Here is a 6000-nt window from a genome sequence, read left to right as displayed (position 1 = left end):
AGTTAACAAGGGAGTGATTTCAGACACAGCTGTTGTTTCCGAAGCTTTCAACTAAATCTTGTGATGTTTTTCAGCTGATGGAGCTGCTCAACTGTTGCGAAGATGGTTGAGTCTCCTGAATCAGCAGACATGGCCAACCGAGCCAGAAAGGCCTCCATCTTCAGGTTGACCTGTTCCTTCATTGCTGCTATCCACCAGTGGGTTCTTGGGTTGCTGCCACAACACAATTTCCATGTCTCCTGGATTCAAGAAAGATGTATTTGGAGTTTGGACCTTAAAAGGTGCAGTATGTAGGATTTGGCGGCATCTAGTGGTGAGGTTGCAGATCGCTACCAACTGAAAATTCTCCTGTGTGCCAAGCATGAGGGAGAACTACGGTGGCTGAAAACGTGAAACTAGTCCTATCTAGAGCCAGTGTTTGGTTTATCCATTCTGGGCTGTAGAAACATGGCGGTTGGCTCTGTGAAGAGAACCCGCTCTGTATGTAGATACAAACGGCTCATTCTAAGGTAACCAAAACACAACAATTCATATTTCCAGGTGATTATACTGTAAAGAAACCAGACTTATTATTATCATATTCCATTCCTGCCAATAGATCACACTAAATGCTACACACTGTTCCTTTAAGAACTTAAGGACAGTGGACACGGGCTTCAGTCAGATGTCCCCAGTTCACCTTCACTGCATGTGTTCCCACAAACTCACTACTAAGTGGCGATCAGTTGATAGCTCTGTTCCTCTCTTCATCATTTCTTAAGAATGTCATTTTATTCCCAAACAACTTTACACATCATAAAACTCCACCACAAATGATTGTGTTAAACCAGCTACTGTGCTGATTGAACCAGATATTGTCCTTTAATGCCGTACATTGTCCAGGTGTTCGGATTATTATGCCCAGCCAGTTAAGAATTGCATTGGAACAAAAGTTGCCTATAGCATAGCGGGTCGAAGTTTAGCTGGTGTTCACTTCACAAATTCTAAGTTGTTTTTAACACTGAATTCGGCTTGGTGTGTCTGGGCCTTAAAGGTGCAGTGCATAAGATCTGGCGACATCTAGCGGTGAGGTTGCAGATTGCAACTAACTGAAACCTTTCCAGTGTGTCAAGCATGTAGGAGAACAACGGTGGCCCACGTGAAAAAGCGAATGGCCCTAGAGCCAGTGTTCGGTTTGTCCGTTTTGGGCTACCCTAGAAACATGGTGACTGGCTCCGTGAACAGGACCCGCTCCTTATGTAGATATAAACGGCTCATTCTAAGGTAACAACAACACAACGTATTTTCAGGTGATTAAACTGTAAAGAAAATAAACTTATTATTATCATATTCCATTTCTGCCAATAGATCCCCCTAAATCAATGACTCAGTGAATCAATTATTATTATTATTAATTATATAGCACCTTTCAAACGAATCAAATGCACTTCAAAGTGCTTTACAAGCAATTGACAAATAAATTTTAAAATGTCATAATGATCAAAATTTACTCAAAGTAGTAATATGTCGATAAAACAAATTGAGTATAAAACACTACGTGAAAGCCAGACTAAAAAAGATGGGTTTTTAGTTTAGCTTGGAGCGTAATGTCTGAAAGCAGCATCACCAAATCTTTTTGTTCCGCTTTGTGGAACAACTAAAACAGAAGAACCAGAGGATCTGAGGGGTGTTTGTGGTTCATTAACCAAAAACATTTCTGATAGATAGTCTGGTGTATGGCCATGCAGTGCCTTACAAACTAATAAAATAATTTTAAAATCAATACGAAAACTAACAGGCAACCAGTGTAAGGATTTTAGAATAGATCTGTAAGTGCTAGGTGTAGTAATGTGTGCTCTCCTTTTGGTCTTGGTCAGTATTCGAACAGCAGAATTAGTTGTTGTTGATTTATTGTATACCTCGGTAAGACCTTAAGGACAGTGGAATACGGGCTTCAGTCAGACGTCCCCAGTTCACCCTCACTACATGTTTCCCCACTAACTCACTACAGCTCTGCTCCTCTTTTCATCTGAGCTTTAGCTAGGGTATTCTGAAACAAGGTACACTGATAAAGTACCTGTTAAAACATGGTATTTCTTAAGGGCAGCATTTTATTCCCCCACAACTTCACACAATCATGAAACTCCACCACAAATGATGGTGTTCAACTGATGGAACCAGCTATTGTCCTTGAAAGCCGTACATTGTCCAGGTGTTCGAATTATTATGAGCAACCAGTTAAGAATTGCATTGGAACAAAAGTTGCGTGAAGAACAGCGTTTAGAAGTTTGGCTGGTGTCAACTTCATAAATTGAAAGTTGTTTTTAACGTTGAACTCTGATCAAATTTAAATATTTATCTCCTTCTCTTTAACAAACAACACAAGCATTAGAATACAATATATTCCCCACTACTGTAAACAACACTGAGCCAAGTTTCAAATCCATTAAATTGTAAAGCTGCTAAATAGACTGTGTGTGTAAGTGTGTGTGTGTATGTGTCTGTGTGTTTGTGTGTGTATGTGTCTTAAATAAACAGAATGCCATAAATAGGCAGGGTGAAATGTTTGTGTTCCTTATTAAAAAGATGAAGGGTCGTGACGTGCTGGCTGCTCACTTTAAATTGGGTTGGGTGAGGAACCAATTAGTGCTGCGTAGAACAGTTAAAATTCCCATCCCCTCCTGTGCCAATCATCATAACGCAATTTCAGCTGACAAATTAAGTCCAATTTACAGAGACAATTAAAGTAACTAAAATCAGAAACTAGGTTTAGCTCCCGTCTCTTCCACCCTCAGAGCTTCAGTTATAATATGTGTATAAATTTCCTCCTTTTTTTTTTGAGAACAGAAATCAAATGAATAAACCTTTACCATAGCCACACTCTGTGATATGAGTCTTTGCACTATCCACTTACACAGACAGGGGAGCAAAGGGAGCAACAGAGAGGGGGACACAGCTGAGGGAATCTCAATTGGATCCAGAATGGTTGCACTGGAGATGAGCAGCCACAGGTCAAGGTAACTGAACAATTCCAATAGCAAAGTAACTGTCTCTGTCTGCCGACTCTGAAGCTTATTTACACCATACAAAGGATCTAGATAAGAGACACAGTGAAGTGTGTGCGTGAGCTTGCAAGAGTGATAAAGGCAGGAAAGAGACGGATCCTATTAGAATGGAAAGCCGACAATGAAAAGACAAGTGTTCAGGACTGATAATAAGAGCAATCAATACAAGTCTGAATGCTGGTCTGGAATCTCCACAGTAAGATAAAGCATCATTATCTGACAGGACGAGACAGCTAACCAGACCAAGTGACTACGACTCTTCAGCCACTTCTTCATGGGTCGAAAAGGCAACTCCTCTACCTGTCTACTGGAGTGAATAGACCATTATGAATGTGCAACTGCCGCTTGTATTTTTTTAGCCACACTAGCAGAGTGGCTGTGTGTCAGGCAGTGTCGGTCTGTTGATCAGTCAGTCTACTGTAGATTGCCATGACATGTTGTACAGATATACATGGTGCCAAGAAGATTAACCTTAATTACTCAGGTGATCCCACGACTTTTTTTCTAGCAAGTCAAAGTAGGGATGTCAGGAGAACCGATACTTCAGGACCAAGTCAATACCAAAATTCGGAAAATGTGACATACTCATTTTTCTACAGTGCCGCAGGTACCGGGGATCAGGGCTCGAGATTATCAGTGTCCCGTCGTCCTGGGGACGATAGAAAATTGCCCTGATAATGTTACTTTGTGAACAACAAAGAAAAGAAAGAAAAAAGCAACACACACAGTCCTGTTTGGCTAAATATCAGAGCTAACAGCTAATATACAGCTGTTGCATTGAGTTGCATTATGATGTGTTCAAGCTCTATTGGGGCAAAGGTAAATTATAACATTATCATGATGTGTTCAAATGTAATCTTGTAAAATTTTGTTTTTGGAAAGAAACTTGAGGCAGATCATCAGGAATTCATAATAAATTCACATATTTATTATTTTGTTTTTAAAGTGGTATTGAATTGGGTATCACGAGTCAGGGATTTTCACTGGTATTGGTATTGACTACTTAATTTCTGTTATCTTTAAATCAAAGTTTTCATTTATCCAGTGAAATATCTCAACTTCTAATCAATAGATTAGCACACAATTTAGTAACGTCATTCATGTTCCCAGAGGATGAATCATACTGACTTTGGTGATCCCCTGACTTTTCCTCAAGCGCCACCATGATGTTGACATTTTTGATTTTCCGTGAAAGGACTCAACAACTATTGGATCGATTGCTCATTTTGTAGCTTCTCAGTGGTGTTCCTTATGTATTCAAATCCTAACATTCAGATTTTGGTCAAAGTACGTATGCACAGTATACTGTATATACAGCCTTATAGTCAGTGTATTAATGTTACATACAGTAATTTATATGGTGGTTGGCATGCATTTTACTGCAGCTCACATGAACAATATCTTCCACTTAAATCATCTTCACAGTCCTGAACGTTGAGCCTCTTGAAACTACTTCCTTTTTTTCTTATTTTGACATAGATGAATGAATATGTTACACCACACAGGCTTTCTGTGAAGAAAACAAGCAGATTAAATCTGACTACATCCCCGCCTACCGCTGCTGTTCAGGACTAGGCTCTAGCCTACTGTACCTGTTGATAATGCAAACTAAGCCCTTATTTGGCTTGATTTTCCTTTGAAAACTAAAGGGGGACTAAATATGGCCAAAAGTTGCTTCTTGCAGAAAGAAAGGGAGATGACCAGAATACAAATTTGGCAGTTGGTGCTACATCATGTCTGTCCTAATCTACTGAGCCAAAGGGATTACAGGGGAGCAATGTCCCTGCATTTCGACCTGACATATTCACTGACTGCTACACTCAGTCTATCTGTCTGACACACTCTCTCTGCCCCTGTCTGACTGTAGGCAAAGGCCTCATCTGTCAGGGGGGTGGATAGAGACAGAGAGACACAGACAGACAGACAGACTGACTGACTAAGCTAGCAGCTACAGTTGTCTGGGAACACTGAGTCCAATGATGACAACAGATTCTTATCATAGCCGCACAATGTTCTGGGAGTTGTATATCACAAAACGTCCCTGTTAAGGACCCATGGGCAAAAAAAAATTAAACTTTTCCATGCCTCCATCTAAAATGTATTAGTATTGTAGAGCTGCAGTCTTACTCTTCATAACCACAAATCCCTCCACAAGTATAAATATTGAAAAAGGAGCAGCTTTGGGCAACTGGGTTTAACACCGAAATGTCTGCATGGTTACCTGGTGGAAACACTACAAACACAGCTTTTGTAACTCATAAGAGTCATTTTGCAATTTTCGGTGCAGGATGGAACAAGTTAAAGAGGTCATTTGGATGTCAGATTATTTTATTAGAGTTCAGGTGCTCAACTTTATTTACCTAAATTAATTTACGAACCATTTTGCACCTTATTGCAGATCCATTCGTGCCCAAAGACATGTTGATTATTCATCAAACAGGGGCAACCACTTGGAAGCACTTTGCCTTTCATTTGATCAGTGAAGTGCACCGCTCTTCTTAATCTGTATGCGTTTAAGGAGGATTGTGAAAAAAAAAAAATGGGAGATGCAAGTATGGTTGATGGCACATTCTGCTGGATTTATTGAGGTTCATGCAATTTGCAAAGGGTCAGTTTTGTAGGGGAAATTGCCTGCCTTGAAAGCAGGCGCTGATATTTGCACGTACTGCACTGTATGTTAATGGAAGGAGGTGATGGGGAAGAGAGAGAATTTAATTTGTTCCAGGAAAATCCCAATGTGGCGAAAAAGGGGGCAGCATTGAATTAGTTCACGAACAATATTGTAACAAATAATTAGATAGGAGAGAGTGCATTATATATCTAACTATATTAATACAAACAAAGAGTGGACAGAGATGTGGCTGTGTGGTCAGCAAACTTGACGCGCTAATGCACTATGGTGATGGCATACCTCGCCAGCACTCAAAATATTGTTGCAACCGAGATCTCCCAGCTA

The sequence above is a fragment of the Sebastes fasciatus genome, chromosome 9, assembly GCF_043250625.1.
Source record: "Sebastes fasciatus isolate fSebFas1 chromosome 9, fSebFas1.pri, whole genome shotgun sequence".
NCBI classification, from domain to species: domain Eukaryota; kingdom Metazoa; phylum Chordata; class Actinopteri; order Perciformes; family Sebastidae; genus Sebastes; species Sebastes fasciatus.
This window is presented reverse-complemented; position numbering follows the sequence as displayed.